Here is a 23,133-nt window from a genome sequence, read left to right on the forward strand (position 1 = left end):
TCTACCTCCCCACCCATACTGTCCTCTTCACCTATCTTCTCCTCTGTCCATCTTCAGTCCGCCTCCCCCTCTCACCCTATTTATTCAGAATCCTCTCCCCATCCCCCTTTTCTGACAAAGGGTCTAGGCCCGAAACATCAGCTTTTGTGCTCCTAAGAGGCTGCTTGGCCTGCTGTGTTCATCCAGCCCCATACTTTTGTTATCTTGGATTCTCCAGCATGCGCAGTTCCCATTATTGTCTTGAATTAGGAAAATGCTTGGCATGTAAGCCTTTGTTATAAAGGGATTTGAGCAGAAGAGTGGAGGAGTCTTCTTGCAATTTCAGAGAACTTGATAAGAACACACCTGGAGCACTGTTTTGGTCTCCTTACCCATGGAAGCATGCACTTGCATTTAAAGAAGTGAAGCAAAGGTTCACTAGGCTGGTCCTTGGGATGTGCAAGGTAATCGTTCTGAAAGGTTTAATACTGGAAACTGCATTCAGATCCATCTACTCTGATAATATCATTCAGGGTTAGATGGGGAGTGGACGAACTTTTTAGAATCTTGCTGAATGAAGGCCAATGTCTCTCAAAATGTCTAAGCAACAATATCTAACAAACTAATGTAGGTATTGTTCCTTAACCTGCTCAGATGTACCATGACACATATTAGGCACAAGTGGGACTTAAACGTGGACCTCCTTGTTCAAAAGCAGGGTTATTACCAATGGCACCACAAGTATTTTGTAAAAACTCGTGTAAATTGTATCTGATGCCATCATGCAATAAACATACAGTCATAGACTCATGCAGCATGGAAACAGTCCACTTAGTGCCAACCATGATCCCAAACAAAACTAGTCCCACTTGGCTGATCCTGACCCACATCCCTCCAAACCTTTCCTATTCATGTACTTATCTAAATGTCTTGTCAATGTTATTGCTGTACATCTTTCCTTGCACAGCAATTTCTTCTAGTTAAAATTCATAAGTGGTTGTTCCTATCATAAAAACCAAAAGAACTGCAGCTGCTATAAATCACAAACAAAAACAAAGTTGCTGGAAAAGCTCAGCAGGTCTGGCAGCATCTGTGAAGAGAAATCAGAGTTAATGTAGGGGCCAAGTGACCCTTCCTCAGAACAACTGTGTTTGTTCCTCTCTCATCTAAACCAAATAAGTGCTTATACACAGGTAAGGAAAGAGGGTGAAGGTAACAAGCTGCCCCCAACTACAAACTCGTAGAGACTGACATCACAGCACAATCAGAGGGCATTGTTGTACATGGAGAGATTGAGTAGATGACCGCTTTGCTTTCTAGAGCTCACTGACATTAACATTTTATATATAATTTATTTCATAAACTGAATTGTAATGCCTCAGCTACCATAGAGTGAATTAACAGGTAGTTCCAGGTTATAGTAATGTGAACATGACCACAATGTCACCATAACCATGCTCATGCCACAGGAGATTCACTGCATGGCAAACAAATCTTCACCTTCACTGTAAATATACATTTATTCATGATTCAGTAGTGATACACAGAGATTGAGAACAATGAATTAAGGTATGCAGCTTCTCAATCATAGAATAAAGTCAAATTATTTCCAAATGACTTGCTTGGAAGAATCTTCATTGATTATTTTCTGGACTGTAATGACATACTGTTTTGAGGTTTACTTGAAGTGATATGCATTAATTAATTTTTAATTTCACATTAAAATGTTCCAGTCTGATTGAGAAATTAAGAACTTGCAGAATTTGGAGTACAAATGTTCAATGATTAGCAAATGCTTGGCTATTTCACGCACCCAATGTATGAATCGCTCCCAGGTCCGAAAGCTAAACACAGACAAAAAGCTCCCCTGACAATGCCATCACCTGTGCAGAATTCTTTGATTACACCACAGTCATGTGTTTTGCACCAGGATATTGCCACTAACTGAAACAAATTGGTGATAGTTCATGCTATGGATGTATGCCCAATAAGTGATGAGTTCAGACTCATTGCACACAGAGGTCTTCCATTCAACACGAGCTGGAAACCCACCAAACTGCACAAGAGATGGACTGAGGCATTGATGGGAAAGTGGAAATTGTGATAACCCACTATGTCACCCAAATTACGTGGTCACGGATCTCTAGCAGAAATTATATGTATCAGAAAGTGCACACGTGTCAAGTACTAACTTATTAAGCCCCAATTTTTCTATTAAACTAAACCAGTAACAAGTGCAGAGTCCAATCAATACTTTTAAGTTGTCTTCCTTCACCTGGTAATTTCCCTAGCTTCTTACAGACCTCAGTCATTGTCATAGCACAATTCAACTTCAAATTGCAGCCCATCGATAGTGGAACTGAAGTGAAGTTCTTTTCCACATTAAAGAGTACATCAGCCGAAAAGTCGACAACCAGTTTTGAAAATGTACAAATTTCTGAAAATGCAAAATTAACTTGGAGCAATAGAGAAAAACTAGTGTATATGAAGGGAAGAAGTTGCAAGGAAAGGGATAAATAGCCAGGCTGTCTTTGGATGTGATATTCCTTTCTGAAATGTTGTTTGGAATATTATTCTGACCCAGAAATAAAAGCTATCTTCATGTGCCACCACAATACCTGCAAACGTTGAAACTAATCACAAACAAGTTAGGACCATCAGAAATAAGAGGAGTAAGAGGCCATTCGGCCCCTCGAGCCTGCTCTGCCATTCAATAGGATCATTGCTGATCTGACATTCCTGTATCCACTTTCCTGCTCTTTCCCTGTAACCCTCAACTCCCAACTGATCATGAATCTATCTCAGCAATAAATATCCACAAGAACTCTGCCCCACAGCTCTCTGTGGCAAGGAGTGCTAAAAACTCTCTATCCTCAGAGAAGAAATTCCTCCTTTTCCCAGTCTTAAATTGGCACCCTTTTAATCTGAAACTAACACCCTCTGGCCTGAGACTGTTCCATGAGGGGTAACATCCTCTTAGCATTTACTGTCAAGCCCCTTAAGAATGCTGTAGGTTTCAAACAGATCACCTCTCATTCTTCTAAACTTCCATGAGTAGAGTCCCAACCTGTTCAGAATTTGCTCATAAAACAATCCCTCCATACCAGGGATCATCCTAATGAATCTTCTCCAAACTGCCTCCAATGAAATAATATCTTTCCTAAAGTAACTGCTCACAGTGCTCTCTCTTTGGCCTCACCAGCACTTTGTACAGTTGTAGTAAATCTTCCCAACTCTTACACTGGCCAACATTCCATTAGTGTTCCTGATTCCCTGCTGCCTCTGTGTGCTAGCTTTCTTTGTTTCATGCATAAGTCCCCCAAGTCCCTTTGTCTTGCAGCTTTCAGCAGTATTTCTCCATTTAAATAATTCTCTGTTCTTTTGCTCTTCTTTCCAAAACGAACAACTTCACATTTTCTCACATTATGCTCTATTTGGCAGTTTTTTGCCCACTTACTTAACTGATCAACATCTCCCTGTAACTGCCTGTACCCCTCTTGGAATTTGCCTTTCCACCCGTTTATGTGTCATTTGCTAATTTGGCAACAATGCATACACTTCCTTCATTCAAGCCATGAATATATATTGTAAGTAGTTGCAGTCCCAGCACTGATCCCTATGGAACCTCACTGGTCACAGGTCACCAACCTGAGAAAGAACTCTTTATTTATCACTGTACAATTTTATCCTGTCTTTCTGTTTCCTGCCCATGAGCCAATTCTCTAAGTAGTGCCAATATACTACCTCCAACACCATGGGTTCTTATCTAATGACATAACATTTTGTGAGGTACCTTATCGAATGTCTCCTGGAAGTCAAAACGCATGACATCTTACTGGCTCCCCTCTATCCACACTGGTTGTGACAAGTTAGTTCAATTTGACTCCATATAGTCTGCACCATTTAATGACTGCTAATGCTAAATGTGGAGAGCACCCAAAAATAAAAAGCAACTTAATAAAACATAAGGTTGTAAGATGGAGGATATTTAGGCCATTCAGCCCATTGAATCTGCTCTGTCATTCAGTGAAATCATAGCTGACCTGATGATCCTCAACTCCACTTTCATGTCTTATTTCCATAATCCTTTATTCCTTTACTGAATAAAAATGTTTGTCCCAGCCTCGATAGCTCTCTATGGAAAAGAATTCTACAGAAAGAGAAATTGATCCTTTGTAAAATGCCCTTCAAGCCTCTTTCTAGTACACCTGACATTTGAGTTCAGGATGTTCTCTTTAATTCACCTGCTGGTACACAAGATCTGTTTTGTTTTATCACTTCACTACCTCAGGAGCATTAGAAAGAGCTCAAGGTTCACTTTAACTTAGCAATGGGTAGCTGTAGGAACATGCGTGAACATAGAAATACCATTGATTTTAAATCTGCTTACAATGCATTCCTAGCTGTCACATGTCATGAAAATTGAACCAGGAGTAATAAACTATTAATAATATATGGAATGTATATTGCAGTGAGCATCCAAATGCCTTAATTAGGCTGTTTTGAGTCAGTCAAAGGTTACCTATTGTTACTGTTTACATGCAAGTTACAAAAAAAAACAGTACCTGGATTGTCCAACATTATTCCAACCATAATTTATCACAAGCAATATTTTTTCTTCCAGATGTATTGTAACACTGGAAGCAGAAGAGGAATTCAGAATTCCCACACTAGCAGAAACCATTGTTGCAGAATTTGCAACCAAAAGTTCAAAACCAATAAAAACAAAGCTGATCATTTAATTTGAAGTTTGATTTGCTTCAGTGAAATAGAAAAGTATCTTTGATACATAAGCTCATTCTCTTATGTAGACTCATTACAAAACTCTTAAAATAATAAGAGATAATGGGAACTGTAAATGCTGGAGAATCCAAGATAACAAAGTGTGGAGCTGGATGAACACAGCAGGCCAAGCAGCATCTCAGGAGCACAAAAGCTGACATTTCGGGCCTAGACCCTTCATCAGAGAGGGGGATGGGGAGAGGGAACTGGAATAAATAGGGAGAGAGGGGGAGGCGGACCGAAGATGGAGAGAAAACAAGATAGGTAGGGAGGAGAGTATAGGTGGGGAGGTAGGGAGGCGATTGGTCAGTCCAGGGAAGATGAACAGGTCAAGGAGGCGGGATGATGTGGTAGGTGGGAAATGGAGGTGCGGCTTGAGGTGGAGGAAGGGATGGGTGAGAGGAAGAACAGGTTAGGGAGGCAGAGACAGGCTGGGCTGGTTTTGGGATGCAGTGGGGGGAGGGGACGAGCTGGGCTGGTTTTGTGATGCAGTGGGGGGAGGGGAAGAACTGGGCTGGTTTTGGGATGCGGTGGGGGAAGGGGAGATTTTGAAGCTTGTGAAGTCCACATTGACACCATTGGGCTGCAGGGTTCCCAAGCGGAATATGAGTTGCTGTTCCTGCAACCTTCGGGGGGCAACATTGTGGCACTGCAGGAGGCCCATGATGGACATGTCGTCTGAGGAATGGGAGGGGGAGTGGAAATGGTTTGCGACTGGGAGGTGCAGTTGTTTGTTGCGAACTGAGCGGAGGTGTTCTGCAAAGCAGTCCCCAAGCCTCCGCTTGGTTTCCACAATGTAGAGGAGGCCACACCGGGTACAGTGGATGCAGTATACCACATTGGCAGATGTGCAGGTGAACCTCTGCTTGATGTGGAAGGTCATCTTGGGGCCTGGGATAGGGGTGAGGGAGGAGGTGTGGGGGCAAGTGTAGCATTTCCTGTGGTTGCAGGGGAAGGTGCCGGGTGTGGTGGGGTTGGAGAGGAGTGTGGAGCGGACAAGGGAGTTGTGAAGAGAGTGGTCTCTCCGGAAGGCAGGCAAGGGTGGGGATGGAAAAATAGCTTGGGTGGTGGGGTCGGATTGTAGATGGCGGAGGTGTCGGAGGATGATACGTTGTATCCGGAGGTTGGTGGGGTGGTATGTGAGAACGAGAGGGATCCTCTGGGGGCGGTTGTGGCGGGGGCAGGGTGTGAGGGATGTGTTGCGGGAAATGCAGGAGACGCGGTCAAGGGCGTTCTCAACCACTGCAAGGGGGAAGTTGCGGTCCTTGAAGAACGTGGACATCTGGGATGTGCGGAAGTGGAATGCCTCATCCTGGGAGCAGATGCGGCGGAGGTGGAGGAATTGGGAATAGGGGACGGAATTTTTGCAGGAGGGTGGGTGGGAGGAGGTGTATTCTTGGTAGCTGAGGGTCTCTGTGGGCCTCTCCAGCCTGTCTCTGCCTCTCTAACCTGTTCTTCCTCTCACCCATCCCTTCCTCCCACCTCAAGCCGCACCTCCATTTCCTACCTGCCACCTCATCCCGCCTCCTTGACCTGTCCATCTTCCCTGGACTGACCAATCCCCTCCCTACCTACCCACCTATACTCTCCTCTCCACCTATCTTCTTTTCTCTCCATCTTCGGTCCGCCTCCCCCTCTCTCCCTATTTATTTCAGAACCCTCACCCCATCCCCCTCTCTGATGAAGGGTCTAGGCCTGAAATGTCAGCTTTTGTGCTCCTGAGATGCTGCTTGGCCTGCTGTGTTCATCCAGCTCCACAATAAGTTGCTCCCTAAATAAGGAAAAACTCAATTTATAAATTGCACAGTTGGGTCTGATTATCGAGGATGTCCATTTTCCAACATTCTGCCAAGAAGGGAGGAAAGTTAAAGAGGACTGAATTTCAGCTTTCTGAATGCTTATTTTAATGTTTGTCATTTGACCACCTTGAATAATAAAATCACAACTGTTCAATTAGCAATGTCAATATTTTCAGGATTCTATCCTTGCTCCAGAACTGCAGCTTGGCTTAAAACTTGTAAAATGAACTCAATATATGGTCATTTACCTTTGTCGTGACACTGAGTTAGCTGCTTCCTGAATTTGTCAGATAAGCCTTACCAATACTCGAAAAATACACGCTAAAACAAGAATTATATCTTCACAATTTCCATTAAAGGTTTTCATTTCTCTACTTGTCTGAAATTCTCAGAAACACAATGGGTGTCTACAAGGGCTAGGGAGCTGTGTATGGTAACTGCCTGGTTTCCAGGCTTACAGAAAGGCTGGAAATAACTATTTTGAAAGGCTTGGCACATCCTGGTACAATTACATGGTTTTTGGTATTCCTTCTTAGCACATACCCAGCTCATACATTTTATTTTTCCCTTTCATGCTTTCCTCTTGCTTTGCCTTGTTCAGGCTGTGAAACTGATCCTATTAGTTCCTGACAGTTGCAGCAAACACCTGCCCAAACACTAGGCTAAATGCATTTGGAATTCTCGACTGTACATCCAGCACTCTTCTCCTTCACAAGGAGCTGGAAGTAATATTCCCTCCCTCATGAAAGCCATCGGCTAATTCTGGTGATGTCTTGAGTTTATTTGCTTTTTGAAATGAATCCAATGTCCTGAACCAAAAAGCGATGGTGACTGAGGTTGTAGACATGCTCTCAGAGCTGGTGTGTTTGATTGCAGACGTTTTGTCACCCTGCTCGGTAACACCGTCAGTGCGCCTCCGGTGAAGCGTTGGTGCTCTGTCCAGCTTGTTATTTATATGTCTCGGGTTGCTTACTGAGACACACTGACGATGTTACCCAGAAGGGTGACAAAGCATTTGCAATCAAACACATTAGTTCAGCGAGCAAGTCTACAACCTCATTCACAACCCAAGCTACAAACCTTTTCAAAAACTTGAAGCAATGATGACTCACTGAAGCTTCCACACATTCAATTATGCTGCTGCTGTGGCTGCTTGTAGCTACACTCACTTTGGTGATCTGATGTCGTGTCACATGCATCTGTCACAATGAACATACGAATGAGGATCAAAGGGAGGCCACCTGCCCCTCTTGGCCTGCTCCATCATTCAATAAGATCATGGTTGATCCAATTTTAACCACAACTCTATATTTCTGTATATTCCCAATACACATCCATCCCTTTGGTCATCAAGAATCTGTCTCCCTCTGTCTGAAAAATATTTTAAGATTCTGCATCCACTGCTTTGCAGCTAGGGAATTCCAAACACACTCTCTGAGGGAAGAATTGTTTCCTCATCACTGTCTTAATTGCATGCCCCCTTATCTTTAAACTCTGACCTCTAGTTTGAGATTCTCCCACAAGAGAACTCAACCTTTCAACATTCATCTGGTCAAGTCCCATCTGGATCTTATGTTTCAACTAAGTCCCCTCTGACTCTTCTAAGCTCCAGACATACAGGCCACACCTGTCTAGCCTTTCCTCTTAAATCTAATAAGCCTTTCCTGAACTGCTGACAACACATTAACATCCTTCCATAACTACGATGACCAGATGTGCACAATGTACACAATGCTCCAGATGTGCTCTCACCAATGCTCCATGTAAAGGAAGCATAACCTCCCTATTTGTGCATTCAATTCCCGGCACAATAAAAATAACATCTTAGTAGCTTTTCCAATCATTTCCTGTGCCTGAACTAAGACACCCAGATCCCTCTGCATCTCAGCTGTGCCACCTCTCACCATTTAGATAATATGCTTCTTTTTTATTCTCTTTGATAAATGGTCAATCTCCCATTTTCCCACATGATACACCAGTTGCCAGGTCTCTGCCCACTCACTGAACCTATAAATTTCCCCCTGTATGTTCCGTAAGTCCTTTTCACAACTCACTTTCTTACTAATCTTTGTGTCATGTGCAAATTCAGCTCCACGCCTTCAATACCTTCATCCAAACTATTTATATAAATTGTGTTGAGGCTCTGACATGAATCCCTGTGGCACATCATTAGCAACATCTTTGTCAACCAGAAAATGACCCATTTATGACTACCTTCTATTTCCTGTTAACCACCCATGCTAATATCTTACTCCATAGACCATAAACTTTGATTTTTCACATTGACCTTTAATGTGATCCTTTATCAAATGCCTTTGGAAATTTAAAGACAATACGCCCACTTTTTCCCTTTATGCTTAGCAAACGTTACTTCTTCAAAGAACTCCAGTAAATTAGCTCGACATGATTTCTTTTTGATAAGATCATGTTGACTCTGCCTGATGACCTTGAACAAGGTCCCTGCTTTAATGTCTTTAATCAGAACTCCTAACATTTCTCATTGACAGATGTTAAGGTAACTGGCCTGTCGTTTCCTGCTTTTTGCCTCTGTCTGTTCTTTTTTTCAATCAAGGAGTTATATTAGCCATCTTCTAATCTCAAGGAATCTTACTTGAGTGAGAATGAGTTTTGGAAAATTAAAACCAACACATCAACAATCTCACTAATTGCTATTTTTAAAACATATGGACAAAGCCTATGAGGACTTTATCAACTCACAGTTTCAATAATTTAGTTCAAACTACTTCACTGGTAATTGTAATTTTCTTGAATTCTTCCCTCCCTTTCAATTCCTAATTTCCAGCCATTTTCATGATATTACTTGGATTCAAATCAACTGAATGATAGTTTTTGGACTGGGGGTAAATTGGTAGTGGAGTTCCCCAGGGGTTAGTATTGGGGCCCTTAGTTTTCCGGAGTTGTATTAATGATCTAGATCTTGGTGTGCAGGGGATAATTTCAAAGATTGCAAATGATATGAAATGTGGGAGAATTGTAAATTGTGAGGAGGACATTGTAGAACTTCAAAAGAACATAGGCAAGTTGTGGAACATAGAACATAGAAAAGTACAGCACAGTACAGGCCCTTTGGCCCACGATGTTGTGCTGTGGAATATTCCTAATCCAAAAATAAAATAACCTAACCTACATTCCCCTCAATTCACTGCTGTCCATGTGCATGTCCAGCAGTCGCTTAATTGTCACTAATGACTCTGCTTCCACGACTACCAATGGTAAACTATTCCATGCGCTCACAGCTCTCTGGGTGAAGAACCTCCCTCTGACGTCTCCTCTATACCTTCCTCCTAACACCTTAAAACTATGACCCCTCAATCCTGCCCTGGGGAAAAGTCTCTGGCTATCGACTCTATCCATGCCTCTCATTACCTTGTACACCTCGATCAGGTCACCTCTCTTTCCCCTTCTCTCCAGAGAGAAAAGTCTGAGGTCAGTCAACCTCTCCTCGTAAGACAAGCCCTCCAGTCCAGGCAGCATCCTGGTAAACCTCCTTTGCACCCTCTCCAAAGCCTCCACATCTTTCCTATAATAGGGCGACCAGAACTGGTCACAATATTCCAAGTGTGGTCTCACAGGGTTTTGTAGAGCTGCAGCATAACCTCGCGGCTCTTAAACTCGATCCCCCTGTTAATGAAAGCCAAAACACCATATGCTTTCTTAACTGCCTTATCCACCCGGGTGGCAACTTTGAGGGAGCTATGCACTTGAACACCAAGATCCCGCTGTTCCTCCACACTGCCGAGAATCCTGCCTTTAATCCTATATTCAGCATTTAAGTTCGACCTTCCAAAATGCATCACTTCGCATTTATCCAGGTTGAACTCCATCTGCCGTTTCTCAGCCCAGCTCTGCATACTGTCAATGTCTCGCTGAAGCCTGCAATAGCCCTCGATACTATCAACGGCACCTCCAACCTTTGTGTCATCAGCAAACATACTAACCCACCCCTCAACCTCCTCATCCAAGTCATTTATAAAAACTACAAAGAGCAGAGGCCCAAGAACAGAGTCCTGTGGGACACCACTCAGCACTGACCTCCAGGCAGAATACTTACCATCTACAACCACTCTCTGCCTCCTGTCAGCCAACCAATTCTGAATCCAGACAGCCAAATCACCCTGTATCCCATACCTCCTGACTTTATGAATGAGCCAGCCATGGGGAACCTTATCAAATGCCTTGCTGAAGTCCATGTGCACCACATCCACTGCTCAACCCTCGTCAACACTTTTCTCGTGACTTCCTCAAAGAACTGGAGTGGACAAGTAGGTGACAGATATGGTACAATGCAGGGATGTGAGACATAATGTATTTTGGTAGGAAGAACATGAACAGACAATTTAAGTAGGAAGTTCAATACTTCATAGGTACAGCAGCTGGGTGTAGATATGCACAGATCATTAATGGTGGTAGAACTGATGGACAGACTAGTTAATAAAGTATCAGAAAAAAGGCTTTCCTGCTCCTAAGATGCTGCTTGGCCTGCTGTGTTCATCCAGCTCCACACTTTGTTATCTTAGCTAATAAAGTATATTGTATCCTGGGCTTTACTGACAGGGCATAGAGTACAAGAGCAAGGAAGTAATATTGAACTTAGATTTCAGCTGGAGTATTGTGTAGAGGTAGGTGTGCCATATTATACAGATGATGTGAACACATTAGCGAGTGCAGAAGACATTTATAAAAATGGTTGCTGGGATGAGGAACTTCAGTTATGGAGATAGGTTAGAGGGACTGGGACTTTTTGCCTGGGAGGGATGCAGGACTAAGAGGAGATCAGAGTAGATAGGAAAAAAATTGTTCCACTGGTAAAGAGATCCAAAAAGAGAGGGCAGAGATTTAAAATGATTTGCAAAAGTAGCAAATGTAATGTGAGAAAATAACTTTTACATAATAAGTGATTCAGGTTTGGAATGCACTGCGTGGAATTGTGGTGGAGGCAGGTTCACTTGAGGCATTTGATGATTAATTGAATAGAAACAATGTGCAAAGGGAGGAGAATGACACAAAGTCATTATGCTCATTCTTGACCCAGTGCAAATACAATGTACCAAATGGCTTCCTTTAGCATCAGAGCTCTTCTGTGAATATGTGCTTTTGTGATTTGATGGTTTTCATCTTAAACTGCTTCACACAGAGCTGTGACATTACATGTAGCCTCAGAGCTAATAACACTGATAACAGAATTGTTGATAACAAGGTGTAGAGCTGGAAGAACACAGCAGGCCAAGCAGCATCAGAGGAGCAGGAAGACTAGACCCTTCTTCAGAAATGTTAACAGAATTGTTACTCTTATTTGTTCAGGTTGACGCTGGCTCTTTCCTGATATTGTCAATAAAACAGAAAGAAGTTCCAATTCTATCTCAAATCGCTATTCACCTCCACTACAGCAGATACTGAAATGTTCAAAGCCATTCAGGCTCATTCAGCAGTAAAAGGTTGTCGGCTGCAATTTCAGTTGTTCCTTGCAATTTTCTTTGATAACTGGCTCTCTTACATCTCCGCAATCCACAAATCTCACCATGTTTCAAATGCACAGTTAATGGATTCTGTCTTCATGTTGTAATGCAGAAAGTAATTACCTCAGAGGTCATGGCTATGGCAAGTGATACTGTATAAGCCAGAGTATACAAACACAGTTCTCCACAACACTCCTCCCTTTATTTCAAAAACATTTGGTTGGCCTTCTTTGAGCCTGATCCTTGCTGATTGGTTCCAATATTGCATCTGGATGAATTTCATTTCTTTACTGTCAAAGGCATATTTCAGTATCACACCTATTAACTTTTAGTGATTAAAAAACATTTTTATTTCATTATCTTGTTCATTTCCAGATATTTATAAAAATCATTCTTAGATTAAAATGCTCCTCTCTTGTTTTGACCCCAGACTGCATTTCACCAATTTCTACTTCAAATTTGTAATTTTTTTTACTTTGTTTTTCAGAAACATTTTAACGAGATAACTCATTAAGTTTATAATGTTAAAACAGTTGCACTCCATTGCTTTGGATTGCTTAGCAACATAAACATTGAACATCTCAAGTCATTTGGAATGTATCCTTTGGCATACATTTAAATCACAAATTTCTGTTATCACTTTTAATTCTGTTTTTCCAAGGGCATTTAAATGTTCTGCTGTTGCTTCATCAATGCATGGAGCTTTTCCTGTACTCTGTTTCCAAACAATCTTTACTTCTCATTTTGTTCCATCAAATGCTTCAATATCATTTTACTGCTGCAAAAATAAACCTTTCAAACAATGCATTACCATTTTTTATCTTTTCTGCACATATTATCTGTTGTTGACCTATTCATTCTGTTTGCAAAAGACTTAACAGACAGCAATTTTGATAATAAATGCAAGTGACAACAAATAAATGAATTGTGAATATTTTAAAATGCAGTTCACGGTTTGTACGAGCAATGAAATAATATCACATTATTTTATTCTATCTCTGCACAGAGAAAAGGTTGTGTCCATTATTGCTTTGGCAATTGTCAAGTGAATAATTGTAGATCACATACTGTTCTAAAAGAACTTCAGAGAACTGTAATGATTTCCTCTTGCAAAAATAGCAGATAAAAGAATCCCTTTATAGATTAGCTCCTAATCAAACAAGAAACAAGAGACACACCCTGAAATAGGAACAGTATTAACATACATATATCTGAAATTCAATTCTTCATTTGAGCTGCACTTTAAACAGCCTCAAACTTTCAACTTAGATAAAACAATAATCCTAAATGTACTGTCCCTGTTTGCAGTTAAATATTTTCATATTCCAGAGACAATTGCGCACATCTTTATTATTGGTTGTTTGATCAACTATAAAAATCATCTCTGAATTGTCAAAGCTGCTAGGAATGCCTGACAAATTAATACTACTCATAAAAATAAAACAAAACACAGAGCTCTGTTACTGACAAAGAACTGACCTGAATTTTAATGCTTGCATTTCTGTAAAAGAGAGTGTGTCCAACCAGGGCTAAATTTATTTCTGATCATTGATCTCCCAAGGTATTAGATGCTTTAGACTCTGACATAATATGTATTTGGCACTCCATCAAAAGCCTGCATTGAACGGCCTGATCAAGTACATGTAGTAAGAGTCATGAAGAATTAAAATAATCTTTGTGTTTGGATGTGTTCATCTGAATTAAGTACATTTACCTACTTGATTCAACTTAATACTGTTACCTTTTGGGACCTGTTCTTTCGTGATTGTCTTGACCTAATATTTTCAAAATAGTCCCATCTTCAGAATTTTAGCATATTTTAGAGAATTGGTCAGTTTTAACTGAATCAACACAGGAAGATTCTGATAACTTCATGATTCATTACTCATCACCCTCTGCGTGAGCAAATTCTGCTTGAGCCATATTTCCATTGATGGTTTTGACGATGTAGTGTGAACTAAGCTGTGATCAGGTAGCCCCACAATGTGAGAATGACAATGCTGGGTGACTGCCTCCAGGACCATACACCCCTGGAAGGTCCCATACTGGATTTATCTACTCTGATAAGCGGGCTACACTCAGCTGGGGCAGCGAAAGAGTTGCCAGAATTAACCTTAACATGTCCAGGGTAGAGAGGAAAGTTTTTCTGGAGATTGCTGGTCTTCTGCTTTATCGCCATAGATTACAATTGGAAAATGAATATGAGGAGCGCCAGTGGAGAATAGGACTAGCATGTACTGTGATCATCTCCCATCTATTCAAACCAGTGACAGTCATCACCCAGACTCAAAAAAAAGGACCACCTCCGCCCCATATCACAGCCAGGGGGCTCCAGTGCCCAGATTCAACTCCCACCAGCTCCACATCAGTGTCGTAACGAGTGTACAAAAATTATCTACAACTTCTACATCTGAGCCAGTGACCTGGACAGGAGAAATGGGGAAATGCCGACGTGCTGGTCTCTCTTTAGCCTGAACCAATTGTAATTAAATCCAAAACAGACTCTCCAGTAACGACAGTGCGTATGCACTCAACACATGAAGTCACAAAACACCGAGGAACTTCTACCTAGAAGCGACAGAGCTCCGTGCAAATGCCGCTCACTGCTTCATCCCACTGTAATTGCAAATAATTCCTGCGCCCTCAACAGTGTCTAATATTAACCAGAGATTGACAAGCTTGCTATCAAAACACACATCTGCAGGATGCCCCAGTCCGATGCCTTACAGATACCATCATTTTATTCATTACTCTCCATGACAGACTGTGAGATTAATGGAAGTGACATGGAAATCTCTCAAAAATAAATGCGTGCGGAGAGAATGATTCAGAATTACTTGAGAGGCTTCTTCCCCGCCGCCCCTTGCATCTTCACATTAAGAAGTCATTTCTACTGGCAGAATGCACCCTCACAAGCATCGGAGTTAAAAGCAGAAGAGTAAAGCATTTACCTTGCCGAGGGCTTGCTGAGGAATTGCAAACACGATCTTGCAGGACTCAGGCAGCTGTGTGCCTGACCAGCCTGACGTCTGACTGGGAGATCAGCTGTGAGTACACTGAACTGGGAAAGCTCGACGCCAATGCAGCTCCGGCAACGTGAGGAAAAGGTGATTTTATTCTCAGCTGCCTCTATCACATGACTTGCTGTTTCCCTCACGCTGCATTCAGAGAGAAATGTCACATTTTACAAAGGGACTGCGTGCCACAATCAATAATAAAGCCCACATCTTATTATTTCCTTACCAGGTCTTCAGATGAAAACAACCACATAATAACGAGGCTTACAGAGTGTGTTTGTGACTGCCCATTCTAAAGGAAACTTCTCCCAGCAATGAAGTTCTCAATAACATTCTCATTAGGGATGGAAGGATAGGACAATGAGAAATTCACCAGGATTCGTCTCCAAACGGAGTCTCAGAAATGTCCTGGAATTCTGACTGACTGTCTCGGAAGTTAGGCAAACGGAGCAACTGAGAGAAAATCAGCTGTTTCAGAGCCACAAGGTGCGATCACTTACTTTGAACAAAAAAACCCCAAAAGCTCATTTATTTAACAAAAACCGAAAGAGCTTCGGATGCCGGAAATCTAAAACACAAACAGAAGTTGCTGAAAAAGCTCAGCAGATCTGGCAGCATCCCGTGGAAAAAAAATCAGAGTTTAACGTTTAGAGTCCAGTGACCCTTCTTCAGAACTCATATCTTTAAATTTTTCCATAAGGTCCCAGACATCAGTTTTGCAAATGTTTACAAATTAAGGTTTATTGCTCAGCTGTTTGTGCATTAATGGCTAAAAGTAGGGGGGGGGACCCAAAAAAATGTTTCCTGCAGAGATAACAGGAACTGCAGATTCTGGAGAATCCGAGATAACAAAGTGTGGAGCTGGATGAACACAGCAGGCCAAGCACCATCTCAGGAGCACAAAAGCTGACGTTTCGGGCCTAGACCCTTCATCAGAAAAGCTTTTCTGATGAAGGGTCTAGACCCGAAACGTCGGCCCTTGTGCTCCTAAGATGCCGCTAGGCCTGCTGTGTTCATCCAGCTTCACACTTTGTTATCATATGTTTCCTGCAGTTTATTTGGGATCAGGCTCGATTTTAACAGGCAGATAATGTGGGGCAGCTTTTAAACACGAGCCATGAAAGTGGCCCTGATTAGCTCTTCACATTATTGTAGTGAGCTTCCCAAGCAGCTGAAACTCAGCAGAGAAGGCTGGTCACGATCACACCTGCTCCACTAGGACAGTATGACTCCTATTTGACAGAAGGCACTGGTGGTGGTTTAACCTGAGGGTCACCACACCTCAGGCAAGACAAGGAGGTAGAGAAGGAGAGTATTTTATGGAAGTTGAAGGAAGATGGTCGTGGTTGTTGCAGATCACTCACCTCAACTCCAGGATATCTCTGCAGGAGTTCCTCACGGTAGTGTCCCAGAGTCAACCATCATCAGCTGCTTCATCACTGACCTTCCCTCCATCATAAGGTCAGAAGTGGGGATGTTTGCCGATGATTGCACAATGTTCAGCACCATTTATGACTCCTCAGATACTGAAGCAGCCCACAGGGCAGCACAGTGGTTTAGTGGTTAGCACTGCTGCCTCATGGTGCCAGAGACCCAGGTTTGATTCCAGCCTCAGGCAACTGTCTGTGTGGAATTTGCAGGTTCTCCCCGTGTCTGTGTGGGTTTCCTCCGAGAGCTCCAGGTTCCTCCCACAGTTCAAAGATGTGTAGGTTATGGTGGATTGGCAATGCTAAATGTCCATTGTGTCCTGGGGGGATGGGTGGACTAGCCATGGGGAAAGTGCAGAGTTATACGGCAGGGTGGGGGTCTGGATGGGATGCTCTCAGGGGGAAGGGGGGAGGGTGGTGTGGACTCAGGGGGTTGGATGGCCTGCTCCCAAACTGTAGAGATTCAATGTCTAAATGCAATGAGATCCAAACAATGTAAATAAACAGAAACTCAATTGGACGCCTCTTGGGAGCGTGAGGCAGCGCCGATACAGTCATCAATGTAACGGAGGAAGAGGTGGGTTTAGGGCCAGTGTAGCTCCCAAAAAGACCTCAAACAGTTCATCCACTTCACCAACACCTTCCACCCCAACCTCAAGTTCACCTGGGCCATCTCCAACGCATCCCTCACCTTCCTGGACCTCTTTGTCTCCATCTCAGGCAATCACCTGGAAACTGATGTCCACTTCAAGCCCACCGACTCCGACAGCTACCTGGAATACACCTCCTCCCACCCACCTTCCTCCAAAAATTCCATCCCCTATTCCCAATTCCTTCACCACCGCCACATCCGCTCCCACGGTGAAGCATTCTACTCCCATACATCCCAGATGTCCTTGTTCTTCAAGGACCGCAACATCGCCCCCGCAATGGTTGAGAACACCCTCGACCGTGTCTCCCGCATTTCCCGCAACTCATCCCTCACACCCCATCCCTGCAATAACAACCAAAAGAGAATCCCCCTAGTCCTCACATACCACCCCACCAACTTCCGGATACAACGCATCATCCTCCAACACTTCTACCATCTACAATCCGACTCCACCACCAAAGACATTTTTCCATCCCCACCCTTGTCTGCCTTCCGGACAGACCACTCTCTCCCTGACTCCTTTGTCCACCCCACCACACATGGCACCTTCCCCTGCAACCGCAGGAAGTGCTACACTTGCCCCCACACCTCCTCCCTCACCCACATCCCAGGCCCCAAGATGACTTTCCACATCAAGCAGATGTTCACCTGCACATCTGCCAATGTGGTATACTGTATCCATTGTACCCGGTGTGGCTTCCTTTACATTGGGGAAACCAAGCGGAGGCTTGGGGGCCACTTTGCAGAGCACCTACGCACAGTTTGCTATAAACAACTGCATCTCCCAGTCACGAACTATTTCAACTTCAACCTCCCATTCCTTAGATGACATGTCCATCATGGGCCTCCTGCAGTGCCACAACGATGCCACCCGTAGGTTGCAGGAACAGCAACTCATATTCCGCTTGGGAACCCAGCAGCCATATGGTATCAATGTGGATTTCAGAGGCTTCAAAATCTCCCCTCCCCTCACTGCATCCCAAAACCAGCCCAGCTCATCCCCGCCTCCCTAACCTGTTCTTCCTCTCACCTATCCCCTCCTCCCACCTCAAGCCGCACCTCCATTTCCTACCTAGTAACCTCATCCCACCTCCTTGACTTGTCCATACTCCCCGGACTGACATATCCCCTCCCTACCTCCCCACCCATACTGTCCTCTCCATCTAACTTCTCCTCTATCCATCTTCACTCCACCTCCCCCTCTCTCCCTATTTATTTCAGAATTCTCTCCCCATCCCTCTTTTCTGATGAAGGCCTAAGCCTGAAGCATCAGCTTGTGTGCTCCTAAGATGCCGCTTGGCCTGCTGTGTTCATCCAGCCCCACACTTTGTTATCTTTCTGGGTGAGACTGGATTGACAACAGGGAAGTGAAGAGGAGAAGAGAAATATGCTCAAACGAACAGAAATGTTTATTTTTATTTAAAGTGGAGTTTTTAGACTTTGATCACTCTCAGATAATGTGACAGTAATCAGTTAATTATGTGAACATCTTTGATATTGTCAGCACAGTTTGTTTGATCATCAAATTATTTTGAGCTGAGCTCAAGACCAACCAAAAGCTATCTAATAGTTGTTTGGTTAAGCTGACTTTAAATGCCATTTTTAATTAGATTTATCCTTCATGCATCAGAATTAAATCAGTGGGGCAGTGGGTGATGTGTTGAACTTAAAGAGTAGATGGTGAAATAGAAAACAGCTTGACTTTATAAAGCATCCTTAACATTGCAAAATGCTCAATGTCTCTTGCACAGGTGGATTACTAAACAACATTTGCCACATTACGAAACCAGAAATTTGTGGGTTAGGGAGCTGAAATATTAACCAATGATGTAAGTTTTAAGATCGATCTTTCCTCAGAGATTTCCCATTATTTCATCTGTTTCATCATTACTGACATTATTTCCTATTTACATATTTGACTCTTAACCAGTTACTCTGCATCTCCACTCAAGGTGCTGCAAGATTTATATCTTGCTACACCTGCAGCCGATTAAGCCCCGTGCTCTAAGTCCCATCCCTAAACACCTCTGACTCTCCACGGCCATTTCTTCCTTTTAAACATTCCTTAAAACTCTCCTCTTTGAAGATTTCAGTCACTGCTCCTAGCCTGACCTTCCTAAATCTTGAATGAATGAATGAATGATTTATTTATAGTTACTTGCATTTTACAGTGAATAACATGGAAAAACACACCAAAAAGCTTCAGTGCAGTGCCATTTTGAACAGTTCAAGAATAACAAGGGTCAGAGACATAGCTCAAAGAGAGCCCTGGCAACACCAGCACTGCTGCCCCTCCTACACCATCTTGCTGGTGCCTTTGCCACACCCACCAATATAGGGACTGTCACTCTTCCAGCAGCATCTCTTCGCCTCTGGGCCCATCTCGCTGCCACCACCGCTGACGCTGAACCCACACACACCTCACGACCAGGAGGTGCCCATCTCGCTGCCACCACCGCTGACGCTGAACCCACACACACCTCACGACCAGGAGGCCCTGGCTCTCCTGCCAACACCGTCATCCTGCCAAGAGTTCCACTCTGACTCGTCTTCCGAGATGTTGCCTTGCCAGCGCCATCGTCCCAAAAAGCCTTCAGCCATCATTGCTTCTGACCACCATGAGGCAATGCTATTCCGCGCACAGCCCACTCTGGCTGCCTCACTGATCTGACCGAAAAACCGGCCACACAAGGCTCCAAAGAGAAAGAAAAATGGGAAAGCGAAAGAGCAGAAGTGAAATGAAGAAAAAAGGAAAGAAAGCATATGGGAGTGGATGGGCCCTCGGCAAGGGCCCGCAGCCAGTTCTGCTTACCTGCCACCATCTTGGATTCTTTAGCATGATGTTTGCTTTTCCTCAAGCCTCAGTACATATTTTAGATTACAGGTGCCTCATAAATGCAGGTGGTTGTAATAATTGAGTTTAGTACTGAGATATAAACAATTCTAATTTGCAATTTGAAGTTAAAGGGATGAGCTTGCCCAATTATGTGGTGAATGCCTTCATCAAAAATGCTTTTATTGAAATACCAGCAACCATAGAAAGACACCATTGGTTTGAGATGGGTTTCTACCAGCCGCTGGTAAGTCTGTATTTCCTCTTCAATCTTCAGATTTCTGCCAATTCTACCTTTCTTAATTTGCATCTCAAGTATACAATTGGTACCTTAATTTATTAATGTAAAGTACCTCACTGTATTTAACTACTTTTTGAGATATAGTTATGTGCGTTATTCAAAAGGCCCTGTACTGAAAGATGCTTTATTCATTATGTACGACATTCTTATTGGGCATTCCATCAAACAGACAGTTCAGGCCCCTCTGGAACTAAAACTACTTGATCCTCATGAAATTCAATACATAATGAATGAAATTACTTTCTTCATCAACAAGTCATTTCACTTTTACATAATTTTCATGGAAAAAGAATGTTCTATATTGAATAGAAAGATAATGTTGCTTCCTTCCTAAGGAGTGATACACTTCCCTAGGCACACGTTGGTTACAGTTACCATAAAACAGAAACAATGATTGTTGCAGTATATTTTACTTTTATGCGTGAATGTCTATTTTGATGATACTCACTGCTGTCTGTATTCAAGTTGGTTTTGACACTATAGATCGATTTAGAGTCTATTTGGAAACACGTTGGAAAGGACACTAAACAGTATCTCTAAAGATGAATGCATTAACAACAATTGTAAGGAAGAACTGGATCCTGTCATTTCTTTTCCACAAAATCATTCATTGAAGGTGAAAGTTCATGGGAAAATGTATTTGTTCCTAGACAACGCTATAATGAACTTGAATGTCCGCTATGCTGACATGAAATATTAACAATTAGAATTGGAGTACACACTATAGAGGCTACCCTCGCTGGAGAGTTCAATCCATCGCAGATGTTGAAGCACTTCCTAAACAGCTGAAGAAAGTGGAGCATACTCATCTTACTAAGTAGGTCAGGGGTATCATCCAACTGGGGAAAGTCAACCAACAAGTATCTAGTGAGGTCTAATAGATTTAAAAGAGCAAATAATCAAATAATCTCTCCACCAAAAATGGCTTTTCCACAAAAGCATTCTTTCTACGAAAACTAATTTTTGCCATTCCTGTCAGATCATGTGATTCCCACAAGCATGGCTTCTGTGAAAAAATGTGTATCATAAATCCAGATCTACCATGACCCTACATTATTGGATCAGTGATATCGTGTGTTAATCAGGATGGGTATAAGTACAGACTCGGCAAAGACAGCAGTACATTTCCAGCCTGCAGTAAAAATAAACTTGCATTACAAGAGGGACAAGGAAAATTTGAGAAATTCACTGTTTAAGAATGTAAGAAATAATTGCAGAATAGGTTGCATGGCCACTAAGATTGGCTCAATGAATGCGTAAAGGCATGGATGGCAAACTACATTAACCCAATGTTCCACTCTGTCACACCGACCCCACATACACACACTATCACACTGACCCCACATTCCCACACTATCACACTGACCCCACATTCCCACACTGTTACACTCACCCCACATTCCGACACTATCACACTGACCCGACATTCCCACACTGTCACACTGACCCCACACTCCCACACTGTTACACTCACCCCACATTCCCACACTGTCACACTGACCCCACATTCCCACACTGTCACACTCACCCCACATTCCCACACTGTAACACTGACGCCACATTCCCACACTGTCACACTGACCCGACATTCCCACACTGTCACACTCACCCCACATTCCCACACTGTCACACTGAGCACACATTCCGACACTATCACACTGACCCCACATTCCCACACTGTCACACTCACCACACATTCCCACACTGTCACACTCACCACACATTCCCACACTATCACACTCACCCCACATTCCCACACTGTCCCACTGACCCCACGTTCCCACACTGTCACTCTGACCCCACATGCCCACACTGTCCCACCGACCCCACATTCCCACACTGTCACACCGACCCCACATTCCCACACTGACACACCGACCCCACATTCCCACACTGACACACTGACCCCACATTCCCACACTATCACACTCACCCCACATTCTCACACTGTCACGCCGACCCCACATTCCCACACTATCACACTGACCCCACATTCCCACACTGTCACACTGACACAACATTTCCCACACCGTCACACTGACCCCACATTCCCAGACTATCACACTCACCCCACATTCCGACACTGTCACACTAACCCCACATCCCACACTGTCATACTGAGCACACATTCCCACACTGTCCCACCGACCGCACATTGCCACACTGTCACACTGACACCACATTCCCACACTGTCACATTCACCCCACATCCACACACTGTCACTCGGACCCGACACTCCCACACTGTCACACTGACCCCACATTCCCAATCTGTCACAGTGACTCCATGTTTCCACACAGTCGGACTGACCCCACATTCCCGCACTGTCAAACTCACCCCACATTCCCACACTGTCACACTGACCCCACATCCCCACACTGTCACACTGTCTCCACATTCCCACACTATCACACTGACCCCACATTCCCGCACTGTCAAACTCACCCCACATTCCCACACTGTCACACTGACCCCACATCCCCACACTGTCACACTGTCTCCACATTCCCACACTATCACACTGATCCCACATTCCCACACAGGCACACTGACCCCATATTCCCCCACTGTCAGACCGACCCCACATTCCCACACTATCACACTCACCCCACATTCCCACACTGTCACACTGACCCCACATTCCCACACTGTCACAATGAGCACACATTCCCACACTGTCCCACCGACGCCACATTCCCACACTGTCACACTGACCCCACATTCCCACACTGTCACACTGACGCCACATTCCCACACTGTCACCCTGACCCCACATTCCCACACTGTCACAGTGACTCCACATTCCCACACTGTCACACTGACCCCACATTCCCACAGTGTCACACTTACCCCACATTCCCACAC

General features: G+C 43.6%; 1 protein-coding gene across 4 annotated transcripts in view; it reads right to left on the minus strand.

Annotated features, from left to right (window-relative positions):
* The window catches only part of rap1gapa (RAP1 GTPase activating protein a), a 599,377-nt gene extending 584,255 nt beyond the window's left edge, over positions 1 to 15,122 (minus strand). For 2 of the 4 annotated variants that reach the window (XM_059655569.1, XM_059655567.1), the window contains exon 1: positions 14,989 to 15,122. The gene's annotated coding sequence lies outside the window, so the exon portion shown is untranslated. The remainder of the gene's footprint in view (positions 1 to 14,988) is intronic. The other 2 variants (XM_059655576.1, XM_059655571.1) reach the window with 2 other exon arrangements.
* Between the last annotated feature and the right edge of the window lie 8,011 nt (positions 15,123 to 23,133).

The sequence above is a fragment of the Stegostoma tigrinum genome, chromosome 28, assembly GCF_030684315.1.
Source record: "Stegostoma tigrinum isolate sSteTig4 chromosome 28, sSteTig4.hap1, whole genome shotgun sequence".
Lineage (NCBI taxonomy): Eukaryota > Metazoa > Chordata > Chondrichthyes > Orectolobiformes > Stegostomatidae > Stegostoma > Stegostoma tigrinum.